Source organism: Oryctolagus cuniculus, chromosome 7 (genome assembly GCF_964237555.1).
Source record: "Oryctolagus cuniculus chromosome 7, mOryCun1.1, whole genome shotgun sequence".
NCBI lineage: Eukaryota > Metazoa > Chordata > Mammalia > Lagomorpha > Leporidae > Oryctolagus > Oryctolagus cuniculus.
Window position 1 is genome coordinate 22,137,680 of NC_091438.1, and position 21,110 is coordinate 22,158,789.

General features: G+C 54.5%; 1 protein-coding gene across 11 annotated transcripts in view; it reads left to right on the plus strand.

The window, feature by feature from the left end:
- PRKAG2 (protein kinase AMP-activated non-catalytic subunit gamma 2) overlaps positions 1–21,110 on the plus strand; it is a 311,916-nt gene that overhangs the window by 168,535 nt on the left and 122,271 nt on the right. The window lies entirely within an intron of this gene.

Here is a 21,110-nt window from a genome sequence, read left to right on the forward strand (position 1 = left end):
GCCACGTGCAACTGCTGAGCACCGGAAATCCGAATAGCACGCAACAGCGTTAGTTCCTAGGGCTGCTGTCACAAAGCACCACAGGGGTGGCTTCCAACAACAGACGTGCATTCCCTCCCAGTCCTGCGGGCCAGAAGTCTGAGATCAGAGGTCAGCAGTCAGCAGTTTGGTTCCAGCTGTAGGTTCTGAGGGGGACTCTGTTCCATGCCTGACACCTGGCTCCTGGGCGTTCTCAGCAATGCGTGGTGTCCCTGGGCTTGCAGGTATATCGCTCCTGTCTCCACCTCTGCCTCCACATGGCTTCCCCCGTGAGCCTGCGTCCAAAGCTCCCTCTTTAAAAAAAAAAAAAATCAGTTGTTGGCCGGCACCGCGGCTCACTAGGCTAATCCTCCGCCTTGAGGCACCGGCACACCAGGTTCTAGTCCCGGTCGGGGCGCCGGATTCTGTCCCGGTTGCCCCTCTTCCAGGCCAGCTCTCTGCTGTGGCCCGGGAGTGCAGTGGAGGATGGCCCAAGTGCTTGGGCCCTGCACCCCATGGGAGACCAGGATAAGTACCTGGCTCCTGCCATCGGATCAGCGCAGTGCGCCAGCCGCAGTGCGCCGGCCGCGGCGGCCATTAGAGGGTGAACCAACGGTAAAAGGAAGACCTTTCTCTCTGTCTCTCTCTCTCACTGTCCACTCTGCCTCTCAAAAAATAAACACACACACACACACACACAAAATCGATTGTTTGTTTATATGAGAGGCAGAGTGACAGAGAGGGAGGGAGAGAGAGAGAGAGAGAGGAGAGAGAGAGAGAGATCTTCCACCTGCTGGTTCACTCCCCAAATGGCTGCAACATTTAGGGCCAGGCCAGGCGGAAGCCAGGACCCAGGAACTCCATCCTGGTACCCCACATGGGTGGCAGACGCCCAAGCACTTGGACCAGCTTCTGCAGCTTCCCCAGGCACATCAGCAGGGAGCTGGATCGGAAGTGGAGCAACTGGGACTTGAATTGAGTGTTCCAGTATGGGATGCCAGCATTACAAGTGGCAGCTTAACCCACTGCACCACGATGCCAGCCCCTTCCCTGTCACTGCAAGGAGTTGAGTCCTTGGATTAGGGTCCAATGACCTCGTCTCAACCTGATTACGTCTGTGATGACTGTGTCTCAATAAACTCACAGGTGTGAGGACTTCAGTGCCTTTCCAGGGTGCACAGTACAACTCATGACAGCAGCTGAGGGCCTGACCTCTCCCTGTGGTTTAGTTGTGAACGTGGATGGCCACAGGACCTGGTGGCTGTCTCTTAAGCAGCCCAGCTATAGGCCGTGGAGATGGAAGTGGGAGAATTGGACCTTATGTTCAGAGCCACCCTGGGGCCCCGGCCGTGTCACAGCTTGCTCCAGTCAGGCTTGCCTGGGCTACAGACCTGGAAGGGAAGTGCTCTAACCCCTCCTCGTGAGGGAGAGAGGACTGGTGTCACTGGCTGCTCAGGGCACTTCAAGGCCGCCTTCAGTCTTTTTTTTTTTTTTTTTTTTTTTAAGATTTCATTTATTTATTGGACAAGTAGGGTTACAGACAGTGAGAGGGAGAAACAGAGAAAGGTCTTCCATGCACTGGTTCACTTCCCAGTTGGCCGCAACAGCCAGAACTGGGCTGATCCGAAGACAGGAGTTTCCTCCCGGTCTCCCAGGTGGGTACAGGGGTCCAAGGACTTGGCCATCTTTTACTGCTTTCCCAGGCCATAGCAGAGAGCTGGATTGGAAGTGGAGCAGCTGAGAATCAAACCAGCGCCCATATGGGATGCCGGCGCCAAGGTGGAGGATTAACCTGTGCCACAGCGCTGTCCCCATGCCTTCAATCTTTGTGGCCTGGCCTGCCTAGGGACGCTGGGGGTGTCCTGAGAGATCCCTCCTTGGTTCCCAGCCAAGCTGGATGGGCTCCGGGTGGCTGCTTGGGCCCTGAATGGGCAGGTCAAGCATGAGGATGGTGTGAGGCTCAGCCCAAGAGCTGACTCTGCCCAAAAGGGGGAAATGGACGTGCGAGGTAAAGGGAACTGTGACCTGGCCACAGAGGGCAAAACTTGAAGCTGCCTGCGAGGCCTGCCCCGGGGGCCCACGTGGCCGAAACAGGGCCAGTGCTTACCCTGGAACCCGGCAGGCAGCTGCTCCATGGCCCATCCAGCTCCCTGCTAATGAACCTGGAGAGCAGCAGAAGATGGCCTATATGCTTGGGCCCCTGCCATCCATGTGGGAGACCCAGAGGGAGTTCCAGCTCCTGACTTCAGCCTGGCCCAACCCCGGACGCTGCGACCGTTTGGGGAGTGAACCAGCAGATGAAAGATCAATTTCTCCTCTCTCTCTCCTTCTCTCTCTCTGTCTCCCACCCCCCTCCTCTCTGTAACTCTGCCTTTAAGATGAATAAATCTTTTGAAAAGTCTCCTATTGAGGCTTACTGTTTCTTCAATTTGGGGTGTCACTCTGGGGGAGTCTGTGGCCACAGCCGCTGTCCCCTCCACTGCCCTCTTGTTTTCCTACTGCCTTGCTAACCCCACTCTATCTCAGTCCTGATCATTCTCAAAACCCAGCTCCTTTCAAGAGCCATGCCCCCTCCTTTCTCTGAAAGCCCAAGCACTTCTGGGAGCCAGGCTGTTGATCTTCCTTGGTTTCACTGTTGACAGACAGCTCTTCCTCCTCCAGCAGGATTTGTGGCCTCCTTGGTCATCTGCTCTCTGCTTTGTGTCTTAATGGGCTCACACATTTCTTTGCATCCCCTTGGCTCAGTTCAAACTGTGGCTTTTGCCTTTCTGCATCTCCCTCCGTAGACTTCACTGCTCAGTAGGGGCCAGTACATACTTATCATCTCATCGATTGACTAATTGATTCCAAAACCTAAATAGTCTGAAAGACCATTTTGTAATTAAGAAACACACAGGCCCGACAGGAAGAGGGACCTCCTAGGCTGGCCTCACGGTCAAGGTTGCTTCCCCTGCGTCCCAGCCCCACCTCTGCGGTCTCCCCGAGGCAGCCTTAGCTCCTCTTTCTCAGCAGGGGGCTGACCACAAGCAGGTAGGCACTGGGCTTGGGCTGGTGGTCGGCATTTCTCCAAGGTCTCAGCCAGTAGGCAGCCTCACCCAGGGGAAGAAGACGGCCTTTGGGGGTGGGGGGTTTCCTCTGAGAGGACCCCTGCAGCCTGACCCTTGTACAGCGCAGGTTAGCGCCCACAGCCAACATCCGGGTATCAAGGAGACACAGCTTGGCAGGGACGGGGGATGGAGATCAGAGGAGACACGGTGGTCTCAGATGTCACCAGGGCAGTGGGGGCAGTTGCCTGGAGTTTCTGGAGAGGATCTGCTGACTTGTGGGTTGTTCCCTTTACTCTTACTGCAATTCTGTTCATGACCCTTTCGGTCTGTCAGTCGTGTACACATGGTGTGATGTGGCCTGTCTATGGGGGACCTTCTTGTCGTGGTACTGTGTCTCTGGTGCCTTGGTGTGTCCCAGGCATCTGGACCGGCCTTCGAGGGGCTGAGGCTAGCATTCATTGCACCTGTCCCCCTGCCCATAATGTGGGTTTCCTCAAAAGTAGCCCTGGAGACAAGGGCTCGGGACAGGTGTGTTTGGGGGAGACACCAGAGAACACACGTGAGGAGTGGGGAGGGGGAGCAGCTCTTGAGGCAAGCCGATGAAAGACTGCTTCTAGGGGTGATGTTTGGCACAGTGGGGCGCCCGCATGCCGTGTTGGAGTGCCCGTGTTCGAGTCCTGGCTCAGCTCCAGGCTCCAGCTTCCTTTGGAATGCACACTCTGGGAGGCAGCAGGTGGTAGCTCAAGTACTTGGGTCCCTGCCACCCACATGGGAGACCTGGATGGAGTTCCTGAATCCTGGCTTCAGCCTGGCCCAGCTCCAGCTGTTACAGGCATTGAGGCAGTGAAGCTACAGGTGGAAAAATCAATATCTGTGTCTGCCTTTCAAATAAAATGAAAACACCTAAGAAGTAAATAAGAGATGGCAACTCTGCGGATGGAAAGTAGAAAAGGCTGTTAGCAGAGGGAGCCCTGCGGAAGCAGCTGGAGCTCAGCCTGGCCAGGACCTTGTGCAGTGTCAGCTGCCTGTGCCCCAGGATCGCCCCTCTGGGGAAAAGGAGCACGCAGGCATGTGTCCCTTCAGGTGACCCTGGGCGGCAAGCAGCCCTGCACCCCGCCTGAGGCAGCCCACCCCGCCTCAGGTGAACTCAGAGGGGGCCAAGACAAGGGGGTCCACGTCATCGGGGGCGGGAGCGTGTCCCTCCACTCTGCCTCTCTGATGCACCTGCCTGTCCCCACCCCCGGCCTGTGGGACCATACTCTGCACGTGCACCTCTCCATGCTCAGATTGGCTTTGACATTCTCTATTCTGGTGACCTAGAACCATTTCACCAGTGAGCCGGAAAGGCCAGGTGGAGAGCAGGTGTATCCTGAGCTCTGGACCCTCTGATTCACGGGGCTGCTGCTCTTGACACGAGCCTGCTGCCCCTGGTTCCTGCCCCTCCCCTGGGTCCTGCCCTGCTCACCTCTCAGTCCCACCCCCCATATGCCCTCACATTCCCACTTTGTGTCAGAGCCTTCCTCAACTGACCCCTGTACACAGCAGAGTCAGGGGTCACTCTGTTGTTTGAGGAGCCCGTAAGTGTTGGGTGTCATTGTCCAGCCATCCAAGCGGCCACTTGGGGCTCCTGCGCTTCCTCCTTTTTTTTTTTTTTTTGGTTTCTTCAATTTTTAATTAATTTATTTATTTGAAGATCAGAATTACACAGAGAGAGAAGGAGAGGCAGAGAGAGGGAGAGAGAGTGGTCTTCCATCCATTGGTTCACTCCCCAGAAGACCTCAACGGCCGGAGCTGTGCCAATCCGAAGCCAGGAGCCAGGTGCTTCCTCCAGGTTTCCGTCACTGATGCAGGGACCCAAGGACTTGGCCATCTTCTACTGCTTTCCCAGGCCATAGCAGAGAGCTGGATTGGAAATGGAGCAGCTGGGACTCGAACCAGTGCCCATATGGGATGCCGGCACTGTAGGCGTTGGCTTAGCTATGCCACAGTGTCAGCCCCTGGGCCCTGGCTTGCTTTTTCCTTGACCCTCCACTCCCACCCCACTCTGCCCCAGGGCCCCTGGCACAGTTCAGGCTCCTGCTGCTTCCCCCAGGGGACTACACAGCTGAGCCACGTCCAGTGCTGCATGTTGGGTCAGCTGGAACTGAAGTTCACTTCTTCCCCTGCTGGCAACGCCCTGTGTTCCGACCACTGCAGGCCACACGGTTCCAATGTCACCCAGGCTGCTGAATCTTGCACTCTCTGGTCCTCACCACCCTCTGGGTGTTGACTCTGCAGCCCCTCCCAGGGAAGCTCCTCCCACCGACGCCTCAACCCACGCTGCACCCCTACCTGCTCTCATGTCCAGCCCTGCCCCGTCCTGGATGGACCCGGATGCCGTGGTCCACCCACGGGTCTGCCCATTCTTGCCCCTGTGAGCTCGCTGAGGGCTGTTGTCAGTTTTCCATCTCTCACAAAGAATGGGTGAGCAAGAAGAGAGGGGAGTGGGCAGGAGTTGGACCTACCGGTGACAGCTGTGGGGTCTCCAGGCTGCCCTGGCTTTGCAGGGCCAAGCACCGGGCAGTGGCTCTTGCCTTTCCCAGCCTGAGGACCCTCCCAGCTGGAGGCAGGGACTGGGCTTGCTCCTCCTGCCTCCCCCTCCGCTGCCGCCTTCACAGCCTTTTCTAGCAGGTGTGTTCATTTTTCACCTGAGAGGAGAGGGGAGGTGAGCCTTGCCCTCGCCTGCATCCCAGACCTCCTTGCAGACTGAGGTTCTAGAATCCATGGCCTGTGTTGCAGGCAGCTGGATGTGATGAGTGTGGTTGAGAGGGACTTCTTGAAAGCCATCACAGGCCGGCGCCGTGGCTCAACAGGCTAATCTTCCGCCTTGCGGCGCCGGCACACCGGGTTCTAGTCCCAGTCGGGGCACCGGATTCTGTCCCAGTTGCCCCTCTTCCAGTCCAGCTCTCTTCTGTGGCCCGGGAAGGCAGTGGAGGATGGCCCAAGTGCTTGGGCCCTGCACCCCATGGGAGACCAGGAGAAGCACCTGGCTCCTGCCATTGGATCAGCACGGTGCGCCGGCCGCGGTGGCCATTGGAGGGTGAACCAACGGCAAAAGGAAGACCTTTCTCTCTGTCTCTCTCTCTCACTGTCCACTCTGCCTGTCAAAAAAAAAAAAAAAAAAAAAGCTATCACAAATCAGGAGGGTGGGTCGCTCTTGGCCTTGGCTATGTAGGCAACAAAGGAGGCCCAGAGTCAGAGGAGAGATGACGGGGCCGAGTGACGCCGCAGACCTCGGCTGCAGGGAAGGCCCGACTGCTCCCCGCTTTCCCACCTGCCCCAGGCCACTTCAAGCAACCACTTGGCCACAGGCATCAGACACTGTCCGTGAGCCGGGCTGCAGAGCCTGCAGTTGCTGTTGGGGCTGCTCCTTGCTCCGGCGGCTGCACAGTGCCAGTGAGAAGGCCCCCGGGGTGCGCCACAGTTCTCTCTGAAAGTCCCGTTCGCTGTGGCTGGAGCTTGTCAGAGTCAGGCTTTGAATATTAAAGAACAGGGGGAAGAAAGCAGGGCGGAGGAGGTTTTGGGGCAGTGGGGGTGAAGTGGAACAGAGGCCAGCCAGGCTCCTGGCCGGGCTAGACTGCGGGCATTCAGGAATGTGTCGGGCAACTCTGGCACGCGGCACTGCCCTTAAGGCAGTGGCAACTCATCCACCCTCTGAGCCCCTGGGGAGCTGGCTGGTGTCGTGTTTGCACCCCGTCCATTCTTACTGTGCCAATCACCGGGAGGAGATAGTGCCTACAGTGCCCACCTGTCTACAGGAAAATAAAACCCCATTACGGCCGGCGCCGTGGCTCACTAGGCTAATCCTCCACCTGCAGCAGCAGCAGCCCGGGTTCTAGTCCCAGTTTGGGTGCCAGATTCTTCCCGGGTGCTCCTCTTCCGGTCCAGCTCTCTGCTGTGGCCCGGAAGGCAGTGGAAGATGGCCCAAGTGCTTGGGCCCTGCACCTGCATGGCAGACCGGGAGGAAGCACCTGGCTTCTGGCTTCGGATTGGCGCAGCGCACCGGCCGTAGTGGCCATTTGGGGGGATGAACCAACAGAAGGAAGATCTTTCTCTCTGTCTCTCTCCCTCTCACTGTCTAACTCTGCCTGTCAAAAAAAAAAAAAAAAGCCCCCATTGGGCCTAGTTTGAAGGGCCAAGGCCAGGGTGTCCCCACACCTGGGCCAGGAGCAAGGCCAGCTCCGCCCGACAACTTCTGCTCAGACCACAATGAAGGCAGCCAGCTTGTAGCACCCTTGGGAGCAAAGGTATCCTGCTATGCAGTGGAAGGGCCCCACTCAGCAGTTCAGATTTGAATTGTCCATTTCACTGATGGGTAAACTGAGGCTCAGATAATAAATGAGCAGCCCATGAGCGACAGAACAAGAGTTTGATCCTGAACCTCCTGCAAAATGAGTTAAATAAAGGCAGGGTCTAGGTCTCCCACTGCTGTGTCAGCTCATGGCACAGTGTCTGGCACAGGGCTGGCACTTACCGAGCCTGTGAGTGAACGCTTACATGAGCAAACACACGGGCCGACCTGTCACAGCTGCCTGCTTGGAGTCAGACGTCGTCCTCTCTGAGGGTCTCCCAGTAGTTCCCACAAGGGCGTCTTCCCTTCCCCCCCTCCCCCAGGAAGCTGGCAGCGTTTTATCACATGGCCTTCTCTGGCACTGAGCGGGAGAGCCAGGCTGAAGAGCGCCCACAGGGGAAGTGACAGACTTCACGAGTCCGTGGGTACGTCAGAGGCAGCGGGTCTAAGCCGTGACTTGAGACCAGGTGACAGTACTTTTGTGTACACAACACAGAGCTGCGGGCGCCGCGCCTGGGGACACACCCCCAGCCCCTCCTGTTATGTCACCACGGCAGCCCCAGCAGGTGTCACGGCAATGTCACATTACCCTTGGCAGGGCCTCTCAGCGCGTTGGAAACTTGGCTGCGGAGGGCAAGAATGTCTGATGTTTCCCTGGACTCCCTCCCGGCCTCCAGCCTGTGGGCCCGTTCTGGATCCCGTGACCAGGGCCCAGAAGGAAGGGCCCGGCGTGGGCACGGGCTAGGATGATGGATTCTAACCAGGAGGGACTGGGGCCTCCCCAGGACACATTGGGGAGCAGTGTGTGGATCCAAGGACCTTGCCCTTGCTCTGGGCCCTCTGCATCCTGCATCGGGGGGTGGGGGGAGACACAGGAGCTGGGCTGTACAGGTCATGACGACTTGCTGCCAAGCACAGGAAAACTAAATTGTATATGTAGAAGGGCTGACAGTCTCTTGGGAGAACAACGCAATAGCAAGACAATGGCAAAGCTCTTCGGGAGTCTGCTGAAAAGCAAGCACTGTGTGGTGTATCCAGTAGTCACCCGTATCTATGGGGAGTATATTCCAGCACCTCCAGTGGGGCCCTGAAACTGAACAGTCCTGACCCCTGTGTCTACTGTGTCTCTCCCTATCCGCACATAGCTAGGAGAGTTGAACTTCCTACTGAGGCACAGTAAGATACTTCCAAGTCATAGTTATTCAGAGGAATTCCTGCCGTATGCCGGGGGGCTGCAAGGTGTTTATGGAAATGTGTGCGTGCTATGAGGAAAACTGCACGTGGATTGCAAAGGTTTTTGTGCCAACATAAACTTATTTTAAGTCCGTTTTCCCACAAGCTTCCTGGACCATCCTTGTTCCAGTAACAACAGTTAGGAAAATGTGATCTCTCTGTCAAACTACCTTGTAGTGTACTCGTTTCTGATCCTTGTGATGGTGTGAGACAATCTAGGCCTACGACGAGATGCAGGGAGGTGCATGACAGAGATGGCGCAATGCAGCACCAGGCTGCTGCCAACCGCCTCGCCGCCTCTCTGAGTCGGTACACCTGAGTCAGGTGGCCGCCGAGGAGCTAACAAACAGGCAGTGGTGTCTGCAGTGTGGACACGTGGGACAGAATGACGATTCTTGTCTCTGGGTGGGACAGAGAGGGATGGCATGAGATCTCACAATGCCGCTCAGCCTGGCACACAACTGAAAACATGAACACGGGATCGCTCGTCTCTTCAGACTCACTGCAGTTGGCCACAGGTCACTGAAATTGGGGAGAGCAATTGTGGGTAAGAGGTGGAGGGCTCTCCTGTGTGTGTGCGTATGTAGTGTGTATACCTCTGTGTACAGTAGATGAACATGTGTAGTGTGTACACCTGAGTGTGTGTGTAGTAGATATGCACGTGTGTGTATGTAGTGTGTACACCTGAGTGTGTGTATAGTAGATATACACATGTGTGTATGTATGTAGTATATATTCCTCAGTGTGTGTATAGTACATAAACATGTGCATGTATGTAGTATCCATACCTGGTATGTGTGTAGTACATACGCATGTGCATGTAGTGTATAAGTCTGAGTGTGTATAGTATATACACAAGTGTGTGAGTATGTAGTGTGTACACCTCAGTGTGTTTATAGCATATATAGTATATACATATGCATATATTACATATGTGTGTGTGCATGTGTGGTATATAAATCTCTGCGTCTATACGGTATATGTACATACATGTGTGTGAAATAGAATGGAATACTAATCAGCCTTAAAGAAGAAGGAATTCTGACACATGGCACAGCATGAATGAACCTCGAAACCACTGCACTGAGTAAAGTGTGCATTCAGCAAAGAGTGAATGCTGCATGATTCCTGAGAGCAGTCAGATCCGTAGAAAGTGGAAGAGGGGTTGCCAGCGGCTGGGGAGAGAAGCCGGTGTCCAGCGCGTCGGGGTTTCCTGCTGGATGGATGGGACAGTTCAGCACATGAGTGGTGGTGGTGGTTGCACAACACCGAGAACAGACTGAGTTCCACGGACCTGTGCGCCTTGACCACACATGGTCAGTTTTATGTTATGCGTGTTTTAATGCAATCCAATGTAAATTTTTTAAAAGTAGACAGTTTTGGTCAACACATAAATTATTTAATGCATTAGCGTACATGGGCTGCTACAACAAAATATCATAGGGTGATTTATAGAAAACCAAAATGATAATTTTCCGCAGTTCTGGAGGCTGGGAGTCCAAGGTGAAGGTTCTGGCAGACTGAGTGTCGAGTGAGGGCGTCCTGGCCACAGATGGTGTCTTTTCCCTGTGACCTCAGAGGGGGCTCTCTAGGGTCCCTTGTGTAAGGGCACTAAACTGCTTCATGGAGCTCCACACTGATGGCCTGATCCCCTCCCAAAGACCCCACTTCCCAAGGCTGTGACACTGGGAGTGAGGACTCAACTCATGAATTGAGGGAAGAAAGACACAAGCATTCAGACCCCAGCATTCAGAAGCTTTACTCACATATTTCTAGGATATTCTTAAGTATTTGTGTACTTAGCATAGAAGGTTTCTTTAAAAGCCAAACACCACAATTTTTCTAAAATGAACAAAGGATACAGACCCCTCCTGTGGACCATGAAGCGAGAGACAAGGCCAACCCCAGGGTGTGGAGATGGAACTGGGGGAGCTCGGGTGGGACCTTGCCCCTTCACCTTCACCTTGAAACCTGTGTGCACTGCTGGCAGAGCCCCAGGGTCCCCTTGCGGCCGGGCTCATGCCTCTGGCACCAAAGGTTCTGGGCCTGCACTGGACAACAGGTTGTTGCAGTTTTTCTGTTCTTAGACCTGTGCCAGAGCCCACCGACAGCGCTCACCAACTTGTCCGGAGCAGTGGGTACCACCCTAGTAGAGGCAGCAGTGTCGGGGGAAGTCATGTCTCCCCAGCCCCGTCACAGGCGGGGTGCGAGCCTGACCTCTGGGCCTCAGGACCTGCGTGTCCATGCCCATGCGTGGCCTCTGTGGGGAAGGGTGGGACCCTTCTTCCTTCTCCCCAGCCAGACCCTCTAGCTCTCTCCAGAACGTGGCTGCCGGTCGTCAGTAGAGGAGGAAGGGGCTGAGCGGCAGTGCCCAGGCCGCTGGGCCCCAAGGGCTCCCAGAGCCAAGGCCTCACCCCCACCCCGCCCCTCCCGAGGCTCCATCCTGTCTCCTTTGGGAGATGACCTTTGAGCCAGAGGGAGAGGGATTCCAGCGGCTATTTTTATCCGAGCAGGTCCTGGGCCCCAGGGCTGAGGCACAGCCCTTACTGTAGTGCTGGGGTGTCTCCATCAGAAATAGCACCAGGTTCCCACTGGCCTCCACTGCATGGTCAAGCCCCCCAGCCCACTCACGGGCGAGCACTTTGGTAGAGAGTCAGGGTTAAGGGGGTATAATTCATGTAAGGTTCACCCACTCTCAGCGGACAGATCTGTGAGTTTTGACCAACAGGTCCTGGTGCAGTGGTATAATCCCCTCCCCCCAGCACTCGGCGTGATTCCGTTGCCCCCACAGATTCCCACAGGGCCCCTTCTGGGTCAGGGTCTCCCTCCACGCTCAACACTCATCTTTTTTTCTGTTCCTTGTAGTTTTGCGTTTTCCAGAACGTCATACCAGTGGGGAAACATGGCATGTAGTCTTTTGGTTGTGGCTTCTTTCATTCAGCAAAATGCATTTGAGATTCATCTGTGCTGTTGTATCAGTTGTTCCCTCCTTCTTGTGGCTGAGTGGTGTTCTATTGCGTGGATGCACCTCTTTGCGTGTTTATTTCTCAGTGGGAGGACAGCTGGCTCGTTCCTAGTTTGGGGAAACCATGAGTGAAGTCACTGGAGACAAATGCATTCAGGTTTTCACGTGAACGTTTAGTCTTTGTTTCCCTTATGAGCAGCATTGCTGGATTATGTGATAAATTACGCGTTTAACTCTAAGAAAAACCACCCTATCTTCTCCAGAAGGGCTGTACCATTTTACATCCCCATCAGTGATGTAGGAGAGTGGCTGTTGCTCCAAACCTAACCAGCACTTAGTGTGGTTAAATTATGGGTATTTTTTTTTTAAGTTAACCGATCCAACAGGTATATAGTGGTATCTCAGTGAATCAGACAAAAAAAAAAAAAAATACTCCCCTCGGCACAGCATTCCGATTCCAGAAACCTGTGAGTCAGCACCAAAGAGAAATTTCTGGAGTTAGCATGCACTGACTCCAGAATGGAATCCAGGAGACACCCTCCCCGACACCCCCCTCTCCCACTGCACCTTCCACATGGCTGCTCCTCTTGGGTACTGTGTAAAGGAACTGCATCCGAGCCCGCAGTCAGCAGGTGGCCAGGATTAACGAGGACTGAACCCTCCAGGCTCAGTGTGAAGGAAGGGGAGGCCGGGTCATCAGAGATGGATCAGGCAATGAGGCATTTGGAAGGGGGGAGGGGACTTCCAGACTCCACCAGCCTGAGTCCTCCCTCCCGCAGAACGAGCTCTGGCAGTGCTGGGCACTGTGTGTCCGATGCCGGCTACCCTGGGACTGCCAGGCTCCCCAAAGAGGGTCCCTTTGCTTGTGTTGTCACCCCTATTTTTTAAAAAAAAATTATATGAAAGGCAGAATTACAGAGAGGCAGAGACAGAGAGAGAGAAAGGTCTTCCATCCACTGGTTCACTCCCCAGATGGCTGCAACGGCCAGAGCTGTGCCAATCTGAAGCCAGGAGCGAGGAGCTTCCTCTGGGTCTCCAAAGTGGGTACAGGGACCCAACGACGGGCCATCTTCTACTGCTTCCCCAGGCCATAGCAGAGAGCTGGATTGGAAGTGGAGCAACTGGGACTTGAACTGGCGCCCATATGGGATGCCGGCACTGCAGGTGGCAGCTTTACCCACTACACCACAGCGCCGGCCCCATCCCCCTCTGTGAACAGCACCAGGACGACCACTGTGCTCTTGTGCCATGGCCCTGCACTGCCGGCACTGTTGTTGGTGCTGCTGGGGTGCAGGCCTAGGTTTGAGAGTCTGCCTTGTGTTTGAAAAGGGCCAGCCAGTAAGCTGGTTTATACCCCTAGTCACTTGGTTCCCTTTCCTGTGTAGGTTTCCTTCCTCTCCTCTTACCCATTAGTCACCGAAGGCCATAAGCAATAGCGCCCTCAACCCCTTTCTTCGCGATGTGACTGAGGGGAGTAAGAGCTTGCAACAGCACCCTAGAAACAGGCTGTGGGCAGAGGCAGTGGCCTGGACATCTTCCCAGCCTCCCCGACCCGTCTCACTGGCACCTCACACCCAGAGGGCCTGGCAGGCGGTGTCAGATGATGTGTTGAGTCAACAGAGCCCCAGGAGAGCCGTGGTCTGTGTCCCATGGCAGCTGGCTGAAGCCAGCTCCCTGGAAGGGAATGCCCGTGGCTGGCCGCCGGCCACCACCTGGCCTGCCCTGCCCTGGAGGCGGGGTAGGAAGGGGAGAGAACTGGGCTTGAATGACACTCACAGAATCCAGCCCCCAGCCGCAGCCTCCTCCTCCCACTTAGCCAAGTGTGCCTTTCCCAGGTGGAGGTTTGGGAACTGTGCTGCTGGAGTCTACACTCCATCATGCTTGGGAGAACTGTGTGGTCTTGTGTCCCCGGAGAGCTGTGTACCTGGAAAAGACCGGGACGCACCTGGGGGAAGGGTCTGGCGGCTCAAAGCCCCCCCACCCCCAGATCATCCAGCATTCAGAGTCTGGTCCAAGGTGAGGCTGAACAGCCCAGGAATGGGTCCAAATTGGGGGCCGTTGAGTATGGCCAGAGGGGCCACCTTCATCATCCGTGAGCTCCTGCAGTCTTTGAGGGTGCAGGGGAGCTGTTTGCACAGTTGTGAAGAGATGCAGGCAACTGTATGGCAGAAAGGGCAGAAAAAGCGCAAGGAACAGTGGCAGGCATTTGGCCTCGCAGTTAAGGTGGAGATTGGGACACCAGCTCCCCGCGTCAGAGCGCCGGACACCGGCTCCCCATGTCAGAGTGCCGGACACCTGCTCCCCGTGTCAGGGTGCCGGACCCCGGCTCCCCGCATCGGAGGGCCCGCATTCAGTGCCCAGCTCCAGCTTCCTGCACACGCAGGCCCTGGAGGCAGCAGCGATGGCTTACGTCGTTGGGTCCCAGCCCCCCACGTGGGAGAGTCGTCCTGAGTTCCCCGCTCCTGGCTTCGGCTCAGTCTCAGCCATTGCAAGGCATCTGAGAGTGAACCTGTGGATGCGAACTCACACTGTCTCTCCCTCTTTTTCCCCTTCCTTTCTCCTTCCCTCTGGAATAAATAAGGAAAAATGAAAGGTTATGGCCAATGTGTGTTTCTACCACGGTACAATTTCAGACTTTCAAAAGCATGTTCTGGAAACCTCAGTGAGTTGGCGTCTCAGATAGGAGTGGTGTGGACGTAGTCTTCACGCTGATTTTCCACCCGACTGTCGGCCCAGTTTTCTCCTCAGTGCATCTTAGCTCATCCCCAAGTCAGATCTGCTGTTTTACGTCTCAGTGGTACCCACGTGTACAAGACAGGCCAGCTCTGCCCGAACAACTTGCCTGAATGATGCTGTGCTATACATAGGCGTCTCAGAGGCATCAAGGTTTGAATGACTTTCCTGAGCTTGAATAGACATATGGTCCTGACCCAAGAAGGTACGTGACCAGGCAGAGCACAGGGGCTCCACCCTGTCCGCTGCCCACAGGTCACCTCGGCATCAGCCCGAGAGTATGAGGCTGCACCAGTCGGTCTCCTACTGCACTGTGCCTTCCCTTCCTTCCTCAGAGCCCGTGACAGTCCTCACAGGGACCCAAGGAGAAGCCCAGGTGCCTTAGCTCTTCCTCTGCCTGTGTCATGCCAACTCTGACATGTCTGGGTCATGGCCTTCACTCCCCCAAATACACACATATACTCCATGCACCCTACAGTGAGTGGGATGTGCCCTGCGTGGGGGTGGCTGGAGGAGCCTAGGAAGGGAGAAGTCCAGACCGCTGCAGACCCCTGGAGAGGCAGCCCAAGGCAGGCCCACGAGTGTCCCCAAGGAGCAGAGTGCACCACAGACCTCGTGCCCCTGACCGCAGGCACCTGCCTCAGCTCTGTCCCACTACCAGCACACAGTCTGCTCCCCCAGAAGCCCAGGGTATGAGAAACACCGGAATAAACTGGAATCGCTTGCGTCAACCTCCAACAACAAAATAAATAAATAAATAAAGCTAGGAGGTTCGGAAGGAGGGGATCCTCCTGTGTGTCTGCCTGATGAGGAATTATCACAAGTCTCTGCCGGCACTCAGCCTTGCACAGAGGCCAGCACAGCCTTGTGCAGACAATACTCCTGCAGGGACATCTGTCTAGCCACTCTCTGTCTAACCCTGGACCCATACCCCTTCCTAGTGGGCCTTGTAACCAAGAACTGATTCAAAACAACCTAATGTAATCCTCTCTTCCATGTGTCTGGGCTAGGTGTAGACAGACCCTGGCCTGACCCTTGGCTTCTCAGGGCCCGTGTTTCCTCCAGCATAAAAGGAGGTCATGGGCCATTGGTCCTGAAGGTCACGGTCGATCCTAACCTCCCGTGAGCCTCTCCGTGGTGACGACTACCCTGACTCTGTCACGTTCAGCCGGATAAATCTGCACAGCCTGTTGCTTTTGTACATCTGCAAATACCAATAATCACACGGGCCTGCAGTAGCTTATGTTCATTGACAAATTCCTAGCCAGTGGTTTTTCAGAAGTTGTTCTCACATAGGCAGTGCTCTGCCTAGTCTCTCTCTCTCTCTCTCTCTCTCTCTCACTTTCACAAAGCAGCTGACAGATTTGTTTCCTCTCTGCCCTTCCCCCAAGGATTGCCTTTTAGTTCCAACACGAAAATCACACTCAGGTTAGGTCTCGGGTCCTTGAGGTAGAACTCGATCCTGAGGTGAGCTTAGCAAAGGTGAGCTTTCTCTAAAGGCCAGAGCAGGCAGCAACGGCTGGCACCACCCCGCTGGGCTTGACCTAAACTTAGTCTTAACAAGATTTCCACTTCCTTCCGCCATCTCCATTTCTGTTTTGTTTCTCTTTGCCAGTTTACACATGCAAATATCTACTGACTAGGTGGAGAATGCTCTTGGGTGGACAAAGCCACATAAAACTACTTTTTTCCTGGATTCCTTCAAGGAAAACAAGAACCTTAGAAAATGTCCTAGCCGGCGCCGCGGCTCACTAGGCTAATCCTCGCCTTGCGGCGCCGGCACACCGGGTTCTAGTCCCGGTCGAGGCACCAGATTCTTTCCCGGTTGCCCCTCTTCCAGGCCAGCTCTCTGCTGTGGCCAGGGAGTGCAGTGGAGGATGGCCCAAGTCCTTGGGCCCTGCACCCCATGGGAGACCAGGAGAAGAACCTGGCTCCTGGCTCCTGCCATCGGATCAGCGCGGTGCACCGACCGCAGCACGCCAGCCGCGGTGGCCATTGGAGGGTGAACCAATGGCAAAGGAAGACCTTTCTCTCTGTCTCTCTCTCTCTCACTGTCCACTCTGCCTGTCAAAAAAAAAGAAAGAAAATGTCCTAAGTTTCTACAGCCTTATCCAATCTTACTCCCTAAGCATCAGCTCAAGGAGGGCCAGAGCCAGTCATTGAGATATTTGTGCCAATTCCAATCAAGAGCCCAGAGACCCTGCCCCTGGCAGAGGGATCCTGGAGTAGGAGAGTCCTAGAGCGATGAGAAACCCTCTTTTAGGAAGTAGGTGATTGATTCTACCTCGTTCAGATCTGGGTCTCAGAGCAGTCAGCTGAAAAGAGAGGGGCACCCAGCAGAGCTGGCCGACTACTGCAGGACGCCTAGTGTGCACGACGCTTGCGTGATCCAGGAGCCCCTGCAGGGGGCTGCACGAGGAACAGTTAATGCTGGGGAGCAAGCAGGGGCCTTGGGACTTCACAAGGAAGGGACTGTGAGAAAGAGGGCTGAGGCCCTGAGGCCGCACGGCCACAAAGAATGGAAACTAGAAATTACTTTGGAAGTTTCTTATCTGGAAAATGAGGGAGTTGGAGTAAATGAAGGGTTCCAAAACTTGTGTAACTGTGCAGGCCGCCTGGGGAGCTTTAAAAACGGATCCCCAGGCTCCCCACCCCCACCCCCGCTCCACCCCACTCAATCAGAATCTTCAGGGCCTGGGAATATGGATTCTCCAAGTTCCCAGATAATCCTTGTGCCCAGGCAGGTTTGGAAACTGTGGCCTCGGAGCTTCCCCACCATCTCGGTGCTCACAAGCATTCTTCTCAGCGTCTTGGCTTCGACTTCCTGGGCATGGAGATTGGGGGCTGCCCAGATCATGGGTTTTGAGCCAAACCCATAGGGAACAGAGGCAGAAAGGGAGCCAAAGCGCGTGGGAGAAGCATGAGGGCTCTCTAGGGATCTTCAGCCTTGAGCTGCAGAGCAGGTCATCATTGGCTTGGGACAAATGCAGACCACATGTGCAGAGCTGGGCCGCACAAACATCCCTAGAGGGGAACAGGTGCCTGCCACGATTCCCACAGAAACCCAGACCTCCGAGGCCAGGAAGCCCAGTTTCCCCCCAGGCAAGTTCAAGCCCTGGGAGAGTCCCCACACACAAAACATGGTTGGTCCCGCCCAAACAAGAAGGACCTGGAAACCCACCGCCGGAGTTCAGACTTCAAAGCCGAGCCCGCGCCTGAGGCTCACCAGGGCCCCCAGATTTTCACGCGAACTTCCTGGTGATGCCACTTTCTACTCCTTTAGACTGAGACCAACCCTGCCTTTGATCTTTTCCAAGCTCCCTTGCCTAGTCCAGAAGGAAACACGGGTGAAGGGATTTCTTGCAGGATTCCTGCCTCAGGGCTCCCCTTTCTTACCATCCTACCCTGCTGAATTTATTGACAGCCCAGGCCAGCTTTCACTGCTGGACAGACCAGTGGTGGGTCTGTAGTCCTCCCGGAAGTCACGGATGAGGCATGGCTGCAGCTTAGATAACCTCTTGCACCCGCAGGCTCTGCCACAACCCTGTGTCCTGGAGCACTTGAGACTTACCACCAAGCAGGGTCTGGCTCACGTCCAGCCACCTCCCTGCAAATGTGCCCCGAGCCACACCTTCCATTCCTGCCCCGACCTCTCCCTGCCGGAGTGAACGGGTCTGTAGACTAGCCCTGGTAGGGCCAAGGGTGTGGCTTGTGACCCTAGAACAAGATCTGCTGACCAGCCCACAGGCACTCAAAGTGAACCTTGAGTCTCACTGCCCTCAGCTCCCTGAGGGGGTGCACTGGCATCTGGAAGTCAGGGGAGCACGGGTAGGCCAAGGTCCCCACTGGGGAGAGCAAAGCCTGCTGTGCTCAAGGACCCAGTATCTAAGAAGCCACTAATAGGACTTCTTGTGAGGGGGATGGGAGAATTATATATACTGCTTGTTATCTTGTTTTTAGAATACACTGACATCAGTATAAATAGGTGCCCTGGTAGGTATGCCAACTCCTTCTCTGGCCCTCCTGCTTTTGCTAATAACCCCTCTTCTACTGCAGTCCCCTTTGTCAATAGCACAGTTGGTGCCTAGTTAAAAAAAATTTCCAGAGGATAGCACAGAAAGTTGAACGATTTCAAGACAACATTTATTCACAAACACATAGTTAGAATCAGCCAGGCGCTGTCCAAGCCTGCCAGCCCAACCCTGCATCCCACTAATCACTGTTTCTGAAGATATCAGAGAAGGGTGGCAGCCACTGAATGCAAACAATGCATTTTGAGGTTTTATAAACAAGCACACTCCACTTGGGTCATAAAACAGTAAGTGCCATTCACATACGTGAAGAAAGAAAGTTAAAGAAAAATTACTTGGAGGAAAAAATGTACTCTTTTGAGGGTAATTGTGAACTGAGTTTCCTTCCTCCTTTTCTGGGTTCTCTGCTCTTCTTCCTGCCTTTCGGTTTTGGTCTTCACAGCTTCTGTGTTCGGGCCTCATAAAATCAAGACGGGTTTTCCATTCACAATAAAAGGGTGTCATAAACACCGTGTTGGCCAGAGCTCCCTGCTCAGAGGCCTTAAGCAGGGCATTTTCTGCAAACTCAGTGAAATCATCAGACCTGAATGTGGGTGAGGGGGTTGTGATCCTCATAAAATAACCTGGGGATGGACAGTTGACCTAGCAGTTAAAATGTGCTTGGCCCACATCGGAGTGCCTGGATTCCAATTCCCAACTCTGGCTCCTGATTCCAGCTTCCTGCTAGTGCACAGCTTGGGAGGCAGCAAGTGACAGCTCAAGGGGCTGGATTCCTGCCACCCAAGTGGGAGATCATGGCTTTGACCTGGCCCAGGCCTGACTATTGCAGGCTTCTGGGAAATTAGCCAGCAGATAAAGCTCTCTGTCTCTGTCTCTGGTCTCTCTCTCTCTCTCTCTTTCTCTCTTTCTCCCCCCATCTCTCAAAATAAATGAATAAATAAAAAGAGCCTGATTGGATTTGTATCAGAGTAAGGAGGTTTTCTCTAGGCCATTTTTGCAGAAGCAATGCCAAGGGGCCACACTGCTTCAGCCTGAATCTTGGGCTACCTCTGGCCACTCATGTGAGATTCTGTGTGTTCCAGACCCCTCAGGACTGGTGTGATCAGGCTGGTCTAGGGCATGGCCATCACAGTGGGCTGTGAATTGGCCGTGCCAGGACTTTCTGAGGGTGTCTCTAGCACACCACAGAGTTCCTGAGAAGTTCACAGACACCACACCAAAATGGATCAGGTATGCCCAACAGTTTAGACCAAACACATGAGCCCTCTGATGCTGGGCCTCTTAGTGTCTGTAAGACATGGACAATCTTGTGGGCCATTGAGGGAAGCGGGAGACGTAAAGTAGCTCCAAGCAGAGCCTCCCAAGCCCACGTGCTCTGGTCGTGGGGCTCCACGTTGGGGGAGGAACTCTGCTCTGAAAGTACTCCAGCAGCACCTGCTCAGCAGTCGATGTAATTTGGGGGACTTGATTTTCCAATTGAGAGGAGGAAGAGGGTGGGGTGTTCTTCAGACACAGCCATGTGATTTGGCAGGCCTTGAAAACCCTGGACAGAAACACCTCTGTCTCTGAACCGTGCCTGAAATTCTCTTGTGTCATCTCTTGTTGTGTGTGTGTCCTCAGTGAATTCAAGCTCTGCTAAGGAAAATCATCCCACAACAACTGGTACAAATGCTTAGCGCTGTGCTTGGCGCCACGAGAAACCCCAACACAAACTGGATATCATCGTGTGAAGGGGAGCAAAACATCACATGATGTGAGCACTGAGGGATGGCCTGTTTTCAGTTACGCGGCACCAGCCAAGGGTGCCGGTGCCTCCGCGGGGAGCAGAGGACTGCGGGGAACAGAGGAAAGAGCAGGTAGAAGCAAGTGGGCTTGGGGCCAGCGTTGTGGTACCACAAGTCAAGCACCGCTTGGGAGGCCTGCATCCCACATGGAGGTGCTGGTTCAAGTCCCACTTCCCCTGCTTTCAGTCATGCAGCTCCTGCCACCCACATGGGAGGCCGGGGTGGAGTTCTTGGCTCCTGGCTTTGTCCTGGCCCAGCCCAGGCTGTTGTAGGCATTTAGAAAGTGAACCAGTAGATAGATCTGTCTCTGCCCCTCTCTCTCCCCCCCCCTTCTCTCTGCCTTTCAAGTAGATATAAATAAATAAATACATACATGCATACACATCTTTGAAAAGTCACTGAATGGAATAACTTCTACCAAAGAAAAATTAACTATATATTTAAAACAAAAATAAGTGGGTGGGGCTTCTTTTTTTTAAAGATTTATTTTATTTTATTTGAAAGACAGAGTTACAGAAAGAGGTAGAGCCAGAGAGAGAAAGAGAGAGGTTTTCCATTCGCTGGTTCACTCCCCAAATGACCACAACAGCCAGAGCTGAGCTGATCTGAAGCCAGGAGCCAGGAGCTTCTTCCAGGTCTCCCACATGGGTGCAGGGGCCCAAGAAGTTGGCCCATCTTCTACTGCATTCCCAGGCAATAGCAGAGAGCTGGATCAGAAGTGGAGCAGCCGGACTAGAACTGGCGCCCATATGGGATGCCGACGCTGCAGGCTGGGGCACTGTGCCACAGTGCCGGTCCTGGGGGGGATTCTGTGGACATAATCGGGCTGGACATAATGTGGGCATAATTCTGTGGATATAATATGGGTTCTGAGAGTGAGGTCCAAGGACCCCTCTGGGCCCCAAGTCTCATTCACAGGATCTTGTGGTTTCTCTGCTAACTAAGTGAGGCTAAGTTTTTTTTTTTTTT